The sequence below is a fragment of the Alligator mississippiensis genome, chromosome 1 (genome assembly GCF_030867095.1).
Source record: "Alligator mississippiensis isolate rAllMis1 chromosome 1, rAllMis1, whole genome shotgun sequence".
In the NCBI taxonomy this organism is placed as follows: domain Eukaryota; kingdom Metazoa; phylum Chordata; order Crocodylia; family Alligatoridae; genus Alligator; species Alligator mississippiensis.
This window is the reverse complement of record NC_081824.1, coordinates 448,283,417-448,298,540: the sequence shown is the minus strand read 5'-3', so window position 1 is coordinate 448,298,540 and position 15,124 is coordinate 448,283,417.

The window sequence follows — 15,124 nt, the reverse complement described above, 5'->3', positions numbered from 1 at the left end:
TGCTTTATTTTCACTGGTACCAGACCACCAAGATGTATGGGTTTGTAGGGGGTCTGTTAGAAAAGCTAGGGCAGATACGGAGCTAGGGCTAGCTTCCAGGATCAAAGATAATAAAAAGTCCTTTTTTAAATATATAGGGAGAATGAAGACAGCACCGGGTAATGTGGGGCCCCTGCAGGATATGCTTGGCAATCTGTTGGTTATGCCAGAGGAGAAAGCAGACCTCTTTAACAAATTCTTTGCCTCCATTTTCCTGTGCAGGGGCTGGGACTCCCCAGCCAGGATTCCAGATGGACTCGGGAGAAAAGCCTCCAGGCCTAAGGTCGGGGAGGACAAGGCTAGAGAGCTTCTGGAGGGGCTGGATGTGTTCAAATCAGCAGGTCCAGATGCTCTCCACCCCAGGGTGTTGAGGGAATTTGCAGGGGTTACTGCGGGGCCCCTGGCATGGCTTTACGAGCGCTCGTGGTGCTCTGGCCAGGTGCCAGATGACTGAAAGAAAGCCAGCGTGGTCCCCATCTTCATAGAAGGGAAGAGGGAAGACCCAGGCAACTATAGGCCCATTAGTCTTATTTCAATCCTGGGGAAACTCTTTGAGAAGATCATCAAGGAGCACATCTGTGATGGGCCAGCAGCAGAGATGATGCTCAAGGGCAACCAGCACGGTTTTATTAGGGGCAGGTCCTGTCAGACCAACCTGATTGCCTTCTACGATCAGGTCACAAAAGCATTGGACACAGGTGTTGCGATGGATGTAGTCTTTCTGGACTTCAGCAAGGCCTTTGACACTGTCTCCCACCCCATTCTCATCAAAAAACTAGGTGACTGTGGCATTGATGCCTACACAGTCAGATGGATTGCTAATTGGCTGAAGGGTCTTACTCAGAAGGTAGTGGTGGACGGGTCTTTTTTGACCTGGAGGGAAGTGGGCAGTGGAGTCCCCAGGGCTCAGTCCTTGGGCCCGCACTGTTCAATTTCTTTATTAGTGACTTGGATGACGGGGGAAAAAGCAGCCTGTTTAAATTTACTGATGATACCAAGATTTGGGGTGAGGTGGGTGCTGCACTTGGGCAGTAGGAACCAGCAGCACACTTATAAGCTGGGAAACTCCCTTCTCGAGAGCACGGTGGCAGAAAGAGATCTTGGAGTCATTATTGACTCCAAGATGAACATGGGCTGACAATGCGAGGTCATGATCAGAAGGGCTAACTGTACCTTGTGTGCATCCACAGATGCATCTCAAGCAGGACCAAGGAGGAGATCCTCCCCCTTTATGCGACACTGGTCAGGCCGCAGCTGGAGTACTGCATCCAGTTCTGGGCACCGCACTTCAGGAGGGATGTGGACAGCGTTGAGAGGGTCCAAAGGAGGGCCACTCGCATGATCCAGGGACAGCAGGGCAGACCCTACGAAGAGAGGCTACGGGACCTTAACCTGTTCGGCCTTCACAAAAGAAGGCTGAGAGGGGACCTGGTGGCTGTGTATAAACTCACCAGGGGGGACCAGCAGGGTTTGGGAGAGATCCTGTTCCCCCTAGCGCCCCCTGGGGTAACAAGGAATAATGGCCACAAATTGGTAGAGAGTAGGTTTAGACTAGACATCCAAAGGCATTACTTCACAGTTAGGGCAGCTAGGATCTGGAACCAACTTCCAAGGGAAGTGGTGATGGCTCCTACCCTGGCGGTCTTTAAGAGGAGGCTTGATGTCTACCTGGCTGGGGTCATTTGAGCCTGGTTTTTCCGTCCTGCCCAAGGCAGGGGGCCAGACTTGATGATCTACAAGGTCCCTTCCCACCCTACTTCTATGAATCCATGAATCTATGATCCCCACTTTGAACAACCTGTGCCAAGTGTCGCTTTTCCAGGTGGAGTTGGCTGCATCTTCTCTGTTCTCTCCCACCGATTTCTGGTAGTAGGACTGGAGTTCACCCAGAAACATTTTAATACAGTCTGTTTCCTTGAGTTCTGTGTGTCTATACATCAGGAGGTTCCTGCTCTTCCACGCGGTGCTCCTGATGCCTATCCCAGTCTTCCTGGCAGTCTGCTGGATGGCTTTTGCTGCCAAAAGAGGCTCCATTTTCCTGCCTCTGAGCCTTTTTCTACTCCCGGGCTTCCACTCCGGGGTGGAACTCTTGGAAGGAAGTGGTGGGAAACTGCTTTCCAACTTTGAACTAGACCCAGTCTCTTCAGTCGGAGGCTTCTTTTTCCGCATCTTCTTTCCTTGTGTTTTCTTTCATTTCTCTCCCTGGGTTTTTGCCTTGCTCCCCTGCCCACTCCCTGCTCTGTCGGCTTGCTGCTTACTTTCTCCTCCTCCCCCAGTTCCATGTCCGAGTACTCAGACACTCCCCCCTCCTCCTCTTCTTTTCCCAGACTGCTGTCCTGCTTCTATCACTGATACTGCGCTACTTTCTTTCTCCTTCTTTCCCCCCTCCCCACAGGGTTTCTTCCACCACTTCCATCCCAATGTTCTCCCCTTCACTTCTCTTCCACCTCCCGCTGTGTCTCTGGGATCTGGCTTTATTTGCATAGGTTTGGGGACACCTCCAATAAATGTGTCTCTCTTCCCCCAACTTGTGCACTTAAGGATTTCTGTACAGTTGGCAGTCCTGTGCCCCATTCCCTCACAGCCAAAGCACACAGTCAGAGGGCAGTGTGCAGCTAGATGCCCCCCCCACGTTGCACTTACTGCGCAGCTTAGGCTGCCCTTGGTAGATAATATAACCCCAGTGTGACCCCAGCTGAATCACCAAATCACCAGCAGAAGGTGTTGCACTCCCCCTGGGCTTGACTCGCATGCAGTTAGGATCACTCTTACCCTTCATGATCTGGTCCATATTCCATACTTATCCTGTACTTTCTCCACTCACATCTCTGTTCTCTGCACATGTTTCTCCATCTAGCTCTGTATATCCTCAGCTTCTAAGACATCTGTGAACATTTAGACAGTTGTTACTCTGTCTCGTATTTTCGTCTGCCAAGGAATCCTTTTTAGTTCCTTCTGCCCGCCCCCAATACTTTTTCCAGAAGTTATTATACCTTTCTCTGTTCAATAGGACAGTACCCCAGTCTTTCTGTTCGGTTAGGCTATCTGGCTGTTCAGGTATGCTGCCTGCACCTCCAAAATATCAAAAAGTACCTTCTCTGTGAATTTGTATCTGTCCATCTTGCCACCTGGCTGAGTCCCATCATTAATTAACACCGCTTTAATTCTCGGCCACTCTCTTTTCTTTTTCTGTTGTAGCTGCTGCTGCTTGCTGCCTCTTCCTGCCCTGTTGCTCCTGGTGGGCCAGCCTTCCCTCTTGTCCTCATGGGTTGCTGCCTCATGCTGGATGCTTCTTCTGATGCTTTTCTCCCCACTGCCCTGTTTCTTCTCTTGGTGCTTCTGCTCTCCACTGTTGTGATTTCATTCCTTTTGTTGGAATCCTTCTTTCATCTGCTTCTGCTCCTTCTGCTGGTATCTTCTTGAATGCTGTTTTTCCCCCCCTCAGTTTATTACTGTTGTCCATTTTTTATTCTCCTTTCCAGTTTCTTTTTTCCCTTCTATTTCATGATTGTAAGCCTCTTCTTTCAGTGTTTTCTCAGCTGGGGCTTCAGCTCTGTCATTTCCATCTTTTTACCCAAATGCTCTATCAGCCTTTGCTTTTTTCTTTATAACATTTCATCAAAGTAGATATAGTTATTATACTTGATCTTAACATAAAAGAGGCTGCCCAGAAATCTATAGTAGCAATCTTGTCTGCTTGAATAGAATTCTAATGACTTACTATCAGGAGTGTAAGTTGTAGCCGTGCTGGTCTAAGGACACAGGCAGACAGGGATCTTTGGGTTAATCTGGTATCTTTTATTAGAGTAACTCAAACCATTGGAAAAATTCTTCTTAGCAAGCTTGTGGGTACAAACTTTTTTTTTTTTTTTTAAAGGAAAATTTTTCATGTCCTAAGTCAAATCAGCCAAATCGATTCCAAACCTGTGAGTCAGTCAGGAACTGTATGTAGTCCTGCTGCTGACAGACATCCTTCATCCTGCTTGGCGCTTCAGATGCTTCCAAATCCTTTGGCAGGCGTCCTATGTGTAGGCCCAAGCCTGGAAGCTTGGGGTTCAGATGCCTCCAAGTTTCCCTTGTCCACAGCTGTAAGGCTGTAGAAGCAAGCTAGGGAGGAGTTCCCCATTTTCATAAAGTTGGCATGCAGCCAAGATCCTCCCACTGGAAGCTGGCCAGTGGAAAGCTAACTATGAGACTCTCAAGTCATACAGAGTCCTGTCTGGAAGTAGATAAGGTTGCAACCTTCCACTACACAGTGCCATTTTAATTGTATTAACTTGGTCAGGTTACTTCCTCTGCAATCATGGTCATAGTATTTCCGTTGCCAGATAAGTAAACTTTTAGGTACAAATTTATTTATTTTTTGGGGGAAAATTTTGCGGGCATCCTAGGTGCAGGCCCAAGCCCAGAGGCTTGGGGTTCAGATGCCCCCAAGTTTCACTTGCCCTCAGCCATATAGCCGCAGGAGCAAACTAGGAAGGAGTCTCCCATTTCTATAAAGTGGTCGTAAAGCCAAGATCTTTCCACTGGAAATGAAAGTGGGAGGTGTCCCAGCCACCAGTCAGGGGTAGAAAGGTAAGAAAGGTTTATTGACTTAACAAACACACAACTACGCATAAATAATAATGCTACAATGATAGACAATAATAATTCGCGTTGACAGCTTATCGGCAGTCCCCTCTGATGCCTGATGTATGACAAGTTTTTCTTCTGCAAAGCTCAGTGAAGTCAGGTGTCCCCGATCAGCGCTGTCCGAGGGGTACTGGGAAGGACCCTGGTATTCAGTCCTCAGGCTCCTCGAGATCCATGGGACCACCAAATCCAGGTCAGCAGCTAACCTTAAATCAGCAGCTTTTTTTTACAGAGCTGCATCTTCCTTCTAACTGGTTTCCAGATGTGCTAGCCAATTTATAACTTTTGAGCTATGCTGATAACTTACAGCCATCCAGATTCTCCCATTTTATAATTATTTTTAGGACTGACCAATAGCAGTACAAGCCTTGCATTTTTTCATAAGGTTAATTTTTACTACGCCACACGGCCTACTACTTCTACAAGGCTTTGTTAAATTTACTAGGCCTTGCTACATACAAGGCTTCATTAGTCTTTAACTTTAATTAGGCTGTCCATGAGTGCTACCCAATGCTAGAAAAGTAGTTCTCCCCAGTGACTAGGAAAACTGCTTTAGTGGTCATGGTATTGCTTTTGGGCACAAACATTGTTTGCTTTTTTTTTTTTTTTGAAAAATAAAATTATATATAATACTAATACACACACACACACACACACACACACACACACACACACACACACACACACACACACACCACCATGTTGCATAAAACTTAAACCACATTAAGAAACTATGCACCCGTTACAATAAATGCACCTGCTCCCCTGAGTCCCCGCGCACCCACCCACTGCCCTTCCCTAACCCAATCGCAGTTCCTTAGTCCAAGCCCTGATTTGGGGCTTACATTCTCAGCTCATTTACTGTCTAGAAAGGCAGCCCAGCCGCGGAGCCACCCCAGACCCTCTGAGTGCCTAGGGCCAGGACAGTTCATTCACTGTCCTTGTCACTGTCGATGTCGCTGTCACTTCTGCTGCTGCTGATCCTGTTGCTGTCTTCCTTGCTGTCTCTGGGTCCAGTTGCGTCATTGTCCTTTTCATTCTCCCTGTCCTCATCCCCTCCCGGGGGGTCTTTGAACACCCTGTGCCAAGTGTCCCTTTTCCAGGTGGAGTTGGCTGTGTCTTCTCCATTCTCTCCCACCACTTTCTGGTAGTAAGAGTGAAGTTGCTCAGAAACATTTTAACACAGTCTGTTCCCTCGAGCTCCATGTCTGTACATCAGAAGGGTCCTGCATTGCCACGGGGCACTCCTGACGCAGGACACAAACTGGTCAAAATGGGCTGTTGGAGCTAGTTCCCTGTCCCTCTCTGCATCTCCACATCCTCACTGGGAGTACGGATTGAGCTGTTAGCCAGTTCAAGTCTCTGTGGTCCTTTCGTAGGTCCTTATGGAAGATCCAATCTCAGACGGCTTGGCAGTAGTCTTTGGGAAGCATCTCCACAGTCGATAGCTTGCAAATCCTTTTCACATCTTTCTGGTATGGGCAGTACCAGAAGAGATGGTGGATTGTGGTTGTTTCCCACCAGTAGGATTGCCTGGGGAAGTTGAATGGGCTTCTCTGCCCCACATTGTTTTCCCACACTTGCATTAGGAGGGTCTGGTAGGCTACTTTCCATGTCAAGTCTTTGTGGTCCTGCAGGTCTTTGTGGAAGATTTGTTGCCACACAGCCTGGCAGCTGTCACCAAGTCTATGGGTGATATGGTGTCTCTTGTCCTTACCACCTCTTACATTTTGCAGTGGTTCGTCAGGGTTGATGGGGTCTCATCAGGCAGTTTGTATTTCTCCTAGAAGCATTTCAGGACCTCAGACCCATGGGGACTCCATGGTCCATGGGCCTGAATTGGTCATCCTGTGCAATTGCTGCTGTTGCAGTAGTTGTCCTACAAAATACTTTACAAAGAGGATGGTTTGCAATTTTGTTCCTGTTGCCAATTTGCAAATCCAGCTGATGTACTTGGCCCAGAGGAACATCAGGACATCTGTTTTGCTTTGTCCAGTGTGGTCCTTGCCACTTTCTCCTGTGTGGAGTTCCAGAAGGTGCTCTTTGGATTCTGTGGATGACTTGTTCTGTGCAGGGAGAAGACTAGGACATTGGTAGTAACACCACCTTCATGAGTGCTATATGCCTCCCCATTGACAGGCAGTGCAATTGTCATAGTCCCACTTTTTCAGAGGCAAGCCCTCCAAAGAGAACAATGAGGATGTTGACAATGATGACAGATACGATGCCAAGTGAAAGGACTGAACAAACAGGAGGAGGATTTGGGAGGAGGTGGTGACTGAGGTAGGTCTTTGCATAATTGTGATGGTTTCAAGGGGAAACTGAAAGTGATGGGTGTGCAGTCACACAGGAGCACAGGTTCATGGTGTGGTCTTTGTAACGCGACTAAGAATGAGGTAATGGGACATCGTGTTTTTGGACGACTGTCAAGTGAACCATAGCAGTCACAAAACAGGTTGTTAGAGTTACAGTTTTATTTTTATATATATATTAGCAAAAAAAAAAAAAAATCCTGCAGAGGTCAGATCACCTTGAATGGTATTGTGCACTGAAGGGTGGAGCCCTGTCCAATGCACTGCAAACAGGCTTCCCCCTCCAAGAGTTTACTATAGCCTCCCAGTGGATGCATCTTGGTTACGTGCATATTTTATGGAGATGTGGGAATTCTTCCTAGCTTACTCCTTTGGCCTGTTGGCTAAGGGTAAGTGAGACTTGGGAACATCTGAACCCCAAGACCTCTGGGCTTGGTCCTGTATGTAGGATGCCTACCGTGAATTTGGGAGTATCTGAATCCACAGACTGGAGTCTGGAAGGTAAGATACTTGGCAGTGGTAGTGCTGTAGGAGTATCTGAAGCCCCAAGCTGAAGAGTCTGGAAGGGAAGATACTTGCCAGTGGTAGTGCCACATAGATTTGAATGATTGAGCTCTGCTCAGTTGATGGGATTTGGAATGGATTTGGCTAATTTGGCCTGAGACGTGAAATAAATAACAATAAAAACAAAGAACAAAAAACCCTTGAATAGTGGCAGCCTCCTTGAAATGATTGAGCTCTGCTCAGTCAATAGAACTCAGAACTGATTTGGCTAATTTAGCCTGAGACACACAATGTAAATACATTTTAAAAAAAGGTGTTGTGTGGATAGGGCCCCTATCAGCAGTAAGGGGCGGGGGCACCAGGGCCCCTCGCTCAATCAGAGGCATGGGGAGGGGCTGCCATGATCAGCCTGTGAAAATGGCGGCTAACTTTGCAATCTCCCTATGAAACTGGCCGGCTGCCTCCTCAAGTTGGGTAGACCCCTAATCATAGCCCTCTCTCAAACTTAAAGAAGTGCTTCTATCATGCCCCTTCCCCTTTGAAAGCCCAATCTTTATTGTGTGAGCTAAACATCATTTTGTTCAGACTGTTTTGAAGCAAGCTAACAGAAGCAGACTTCACAGTTTCCTGGAAAGGGCCATTAGATCACTTGAGCTGACCTCCTGTGTATCATATACCATAATGTTTCATCTTTATATTAAGTCCAAAATGTGTAGCCTGCAGTACCTAGGGGACTAAACTGTGTTCTCCAGGCAAAAAACAAGAGATCAGTACCTGGGTTAGATAAAAGAATGATTTAATGTCAGAGACCCCTGCACTAGCAGGCAATTGATTAGGTGAGATATACCCAGGTGTTTCCAGCAGGCAAGCAATGACCCCAACTGCTGAGAATTGAAAAACCATGAAGGTCCCTGCCAATCTCAGATCAGGGAAAATTCCTTCTTTGACTCAGATGTGGGATTCAGTATGTCCCTGAACATGTAAGCAAGATTCATCTGCTAGGAAATGGAGTCTTGTCTACACTGCATATTGTATCCAGGGTGGCCCCAAGCACACCGTCCTTTGCCCTACCCACCTGTGTTCAAAGACATATACTAAACCTAGATGTTCATTGGTAAGGTTAAAAAATATCCTTCTCTGGTTGCTCTCCAGGCCTCAGTGTCCAGTGATCTTGAGAATGTCCTCTGGGGGTGATTCTGGAGCAGCTGTATCAGTGTATTTCTGGGCTTGGAGCGTGTCACCAGGTATGGGTGGATGAGGTGTGGAAAGAGCTTACTCAGGTCCACCCTACTGCTGTGGTGTAGATAAGCCCCCAATGTACCATGTCAGGCCATTGTTCCACCTCATCCAGTGTCCCATCTCCAGCTGTAGCTAATCCCTGATGCTTCACATCATAGGCACAGATTTTTATTTTTGCCGGGGGGAGGGGACATGTGGAACACATGCATTTACATATTTCAGGTGACAGCCCTCTTCGCTAGGGGGGAGGGCCCCCGGGCCCCCATGTACTTGACTTCTCTGATTCAGATTAAAGTAAAAAAAAAAGTATATTTAAACAATTATGCACTGGGGGAAAAGTCCTTCTTGATCACCACAGGAGACTGTGAATCCATGAAGCATGAGATTGAATGAAATCATTATTTTAATGCAGAACTGTTGGGAGTATGTTGAGGGCAACGCAAGCAATCCTGTTCTCCCCAAAGCCCATTTCTTCACATATAGAAAACTGCCTCCTATTTCCATGTTGAATTTCTAATCATTGGATCTTGTTATGCCTTACCAGTTCGGGAGCCCATTACAGAAAACTGTATGAAGGCTCACATGCAAAAAGAATGAACGAACGAACTCTAACCAGAACAAAGAGGCCCAAACTGCTTTTTTATCCAGTATTGCTGTATGTTTTTTTCATAAACATTGTCTGACTGTATTCTTCTACCTCCCAGCCACTGCGAAGTGACCATCTTTGGGTGGGTGGATGCGGCTGTGTGCCAGAGTGAGGATTTAAGGGCATTCTGCAAATAGCAATATGTGCTAAGATGCCATTGGATCTGTCAACAAGTCAACGTATACTCAACAATTATGGGCTGAAACTGAATCGGTGTTTTACTGAAAATTTTCCAGTTCTCTAAGCCATTCAGACACCCTGTTCTTATGTTTTAGGAAAATTAGAAGTCAACCCAGAGCAAAGAAGTCAAATTCTTTATTGAAAGGTCATTGAACAACATAGGGTCTTTTAAAACTAAAGGATTTTGTTTCTCAGTTTCTTCAAAACATCTTGTCCTCTTCCTGATGCTAAGTATGACACAAGAAATGTGATAGTTGTTGCGAAACATCTATGCAAGACTGCTCACAGTTGTTGTGAAACTTCTATTTGAGGCAGCGCCACGTGTTTGCCATTGTATACATGTCATGAAGGTGGGATAGAAATGACAAGCTGAACCCAAAAGTAACTAAAATTTCATAATCTAGTGGATTTCATTTATGCCTACTTTGACGAGATGCTGAACTGTTCCTGTGAGCTGTCCAGTGCACTCAATTCCTAGTCAAATCAGTGGACGTTAAGAGTGCTTAGTATTCTGCAGGAAGGTGCTCCGTATCACAGAGGATGAAGCGCATGGTGCTGACTCTGAACATCTTACTGATTTGACAAGTTCCCTAGGAAGAAAGAAAGGTTGAAAAGGAAATTATATATTTTTCACATCATCATAAACCCTACAAACACTGATATATTTATGATGCTTGAACATGAAAATGTTGTACGTAGGTGTGAGCTTTGAAAATTACTGTGATTCAGAGAGCTTCAGGCATTGTTTTTGTAAATTTCTTGTAGCTTCAGAGACAGAAGAAGCGATAATGTGAAAAATTATAAATAGATCTAATAGAGTGTTATTTCAATATTCTGAACTGCAGAAAGCTTTGTCAATGTGCGTGACTTATCTCTCCACTTTTGTAAGACACGATGCACAAAAAGCTGTCTAATGTGACTGTAAGTCACAATATTTAGTTGCTTAAGATATAGTGTGATCTATAGCACCACACATTTTTTAGTTTTACAACCTCTCTCTCTCTTGGATTTGGAATTGTGAGCCTTTAAAAGGAGATTACATACCTAGTTATTCTCAAGTAATATGTCATTTAAAAATCATTTGTAACTGTGAACAAAATGTATTAAGAGTACATTTTTAGAATGTACTCTTAATTCATAGTTTGCCTATGAATTATATTACAGTTTTTGTAGTGTGTGTAACACCAGAAGAGTAAATCACCTATCAGGGTAAATTCAACTATAACTCTGAAGTTGTAATAGTTCCTTTGTACCTTTCAATATATGCTACTGTAGGGGTGGCCAACCTGTGGCATGCATTCCACAAATGGCATCAGCAGCCTTTCTATGTGGCATGTAGCAGATCAGGAAAGGGATGGGCACCACAGTAGCAGATATAGCAAAAGCAGAAAACAGAACAGCAGATTGGGAGAAGAGCAGAATGCAGAGCAGCAGATCAGCCAGGGAGCACAGGGCATGGAGCAGAAAGCAGAGCAGCAAATTGGGCAGAGGAAAAGGATCGGAATAGCTATGGTAGGGGGTGGTAATTTGTGGCAAGCCTGCCAAAAAAGTTGTCTTTCACTGTGCTTTTCTATATCCTGTGATAAAAGGAATTTTCCTTTTTGTGTGTCCTGTAATAGGGAGTTTCAGAGAAGAAATGTTCCTGGAATAGTTTCTGTGGTTCACCCTTAACTTCAAATGTCAATAGGCCAGAATGTCATCTAGTATAAATCAATGAAGTTTCACTGATTTCAGTGGACTATGCTGATTTATGTCAGCCAAGGTCTCTGACCCTTTGTTTTCTGTCACGACTCATATTTTCGTAAAGACAAGTGTTGTCAATTTCCATTCTGAAAATTATTTTTGGTTCCTAAACTAAAAGGAGTGTACGAAGAAAGTCATTGAGCTTGTGAGAAGTGTCAGTTAGACAGCTCAGGAGATTAAACTTCTCTGTCTGTTTAAAGTCCAGGAAGGGCAGAAGCAGTAGAAGCCAATCCTGTCACCTTGCCAGTATAGATCAGTATTTTTTGGAAAAATCTTCTCCATAGATTCAGACTGTAAAGCCAGAAGGGACCATTATGATCATGTGGTCTGATCTCCCATATAAAGCAAGCTGCTCAATTTCCCTGAATTCTTGTTTGAACTAGATTGTATCCTTTAAAGCATTGATTTAAAAATTGCCAACCTTTGGTAAGTTGTTTCCATGGTTAATTATCCTCACTGTTAAAAAATTGCATCTTGTTTCTAGTTGAAATTTATGAAGCTTCAACTTCCAGCAGTCAGATTTTGCTAGACACCTGTCCATGAAATTGAAGAACCCATTATCAAAGTTTTGTTCCCTAAATATGTACGTATAGACTATGATCAAGAGACATTCCTTTATATTCCCTTTGATAATCTAAATAGATTGAGCTTTTGGAGTCTTCTCTCCCTGGAGAGTAAAGAAAGAGTAATGCGTTCTCCAGGCTATATCAGTCAGTGGCCTCTCTAATGAGGTTATCATTGAAGATACCAATTAAGAACTACATGGAGTTCTTATTTCTCAAAAGCCACAAAACAACTATGAGAGGGTGCGTCTACATGAGATGTTTACTGCAGCGTAGACTAATTAGCTCTGCAGTAAATTTCTCGTGTCCACCCTGTTGGGCTGCAGGAATTAACTCCGCAGCACCGCATATGTAGACATTGATGTGGTTGGCTGGGGCACAAGAATGCTTCAGTGTGGGGGCTTTATGCTGGCTAGCCCCACACTGGAGCACTCTTGTGCCCCAGCCATCTCCGCAGCATGTGAACCAGGTCAGAGCAGCCTCAGGCTGGCAGACTGACCCCCGGGGCCCCCTGCCAGCTGGGGCTGCTCCGACCCCGCTCAATGTGCTGTGGTCCTGGCTGTACATGTAAATGCAGCTCCCTGAAGCAATAAAGTCTGGTGCAATATGTCCAGTAATTATTGCTTCATATTAATAGTGCATGTAGATGCACTCAGAGACTAATAATTTTTGGACACACAACCTGAACTAGATTTTATGCTGGCAAGCTAAAAGTGAAGGGACTTTATTGCTGATTGCCAAGTCACCCATTCTCACCAGGACAAAAAATGAAGCTTGGTCAGTTGGATCCTGTAGCATAGAAGTTGATAGGAGTTTTGCCATTTACTTCCCTAGGAGAAGAACTAGGCCTTAGAGCTTTTCTGTATTGCCTCTATGAGCACTGCCATGAATACATCCCACCTGCTCCCTGCTGCAGAGCAAACTGAGCATGTGCCTATAAGCATACCCTGACCTGAGCATGTTTATGCGGGGTCGGAGCAGCCCCACCTGGCAGGGGGACCAGGGGGTCAGTCTGCCAGCCTCAGGCTGCTCTGACCTGTCTCACGTGCTGTGGAGGGGATGGCTGGGGCACAAGAGTGCTCCAGTATGGGGCCAGCCAGCATAAACTGAGCATGTGCCTATTAGCATACCCTGACCCTGTCCTGCCTGACCAAACTGATTGCCTTTTATGACCAAGTAACTAAATCCTTGGATGATGGTGTTGCCGTGGACATAGTCTTTCTAGACTTTAAGAAGGCCTTTGACACTGTCTCTTACCCCATTTTCATCAGTAAATTAGGCGACTGTGGCATTGATGCCTACACAGTTGGATGGGTAAAAAATTGGCTGGTGGGGTGCACCCAGAGAGTAGTGGTGGACGGGTTGTACTCAGCCTGGCAAGATGTGAGCAGTGGGGTCCCCCAGGGCTCGGTCCTCAGGCCCACACTGTTTAACATTTTCGTCAGCAACTTGGACGAGGGGGTTGAAAGCACGTTGTCCAAGTTTGCTGATGACACTAAGATGTGAGACGAGGTGGACACACTTGAAGGGAGAGAGAGGCTGCAACTAGATTTAGACAGACTACACAAGTGGGCAGACGAGAATAGGATGGGGTTCAACATAGACAAATGCAGGGTGCTGCACCTTTGGAGAAGGAATCCACCGCATACATGCAGGCTGGGGAGTTCCTCTCTTGAAAGGCGGAAAGGGATTTTGGAGTCATAATTGACTCCAAGATAAACATGAGCCACCAATGCCAGACGGCAGTCAGCAAGGCCAGACATACCTTGTCATGCATCCAAAGATGCATCTCAAGCCGGTCCAGGGAGGTGATACTCCCCCTCTATGTGACACTGGTCAGGCCGCAGTTGGAGTACTGCATCCAATACTGGGCGCTGCACTTTAAAAAAGGATGTGGCCAGCCTGGAGAGAGTTCAGAGGAGGGCCACCCGTTTAGTGAGAGGGCTGCAGGACAGGCCGTATGAGGAGAGACTGAGGGACCTGAACTTGTTCAGCCTCAGCAAGAGGAGGCTGAGGGGGGACCTGGTGGCTGCCTACAAACTCGTTAGGAGAGATCATCAGCAAATAGGAGGAGCCCTTTTCTCCCCAGCACCACCTGGGGTGACAAGGAACAATGGTCAATATAACAATATTCTCTGAAGGAGAATAGGTTTAGGTTAGAGATCAGAAGGCAATATTTTACAGTTAGAGTGGCCAGAATCTAGAACCAGCTTCCTAGGGAGGTGGTCCTCGCCCCTACCTTTGGCAAATTCAAAAAGAGGTTAGATGATCACCTGTCTGGGGTCTTGTGAACCCAGCATTCATTCCTGCCTGTGACATGGGGTCAGGCTAGATGATCTGATCAGGCCCCTCCTGACCCTAGCTGCTATGATACTATGATACCCAAGACAAAGTCAGAGCTGGTGCTGGGCATGCACTCGGGTCACTCTAAAGTGGCTATATTACTCCCTCTTTGGGAGTTGGCATGTACAGAGCAGGAGTGGAAATGCAAGGCACATACAGCAGGACTCTTGGTTGCAGCATAGAGGTGGTATAGACATGCTTGTAAGACAGGGGTGGGCAATTATTTTGGGTGGAGGGCTTCTTACCCAGTTTTGGCAAGCTGTCGAGGATTACATGGGTAGCCCCGCCCCTTGACAGGTGCCCCATCCTCTGGTCACCATCTTAGGACCAATGTCCCAGGGCCAACACTGGTGAGGCCCAGAGCAGGGCACAGGCTAGCAGGGGTCTGTGGATCCAGGCCGGGCTGCACCAGCAGGGAGATGGGGGAGCTGGCCTGGCTCCATAGGTTCTGCCGCCTGGGACCCTGTACCCCTGCTGCCCTGGTTTGGACCCTGCTGGCGCTAGCCCTGGGACACCGGTGCGGGCCCTGTGCTCCCATGCCCGCTCACTCCCAGTGCTCCCCCAGCCCCATGGGACAGGTGGGGGGCAGTGCAGAGCCCCAAGCCCCTGCTCACTGGCAGGGAAGGAGCTAGTGCTGAGCACGGGAAAAAGTGGCCCCTCACCCAGCCCATGGCCTGCACTCCCTGCTGCAGCTGCTCACAGCCCGTGTGGTGCTGTCCTGAGCAGCGACAGGCAGCCCCACGTGGGCTGTGAACGGCTGCAGTGCAGGGATGCTTTTCCCCATGCTCAGCACCATCTTGTAACCTGCCCCTGCTGCCAGCCTGGGCCCTTCATGGGCTCCTGGCTCACCTGTCAGGGCTGCACCGCAGCAGCAGCTGTGGCACCCCGCACTTAACACGCTGGGCAGTGTTGGCTGCTGCTGC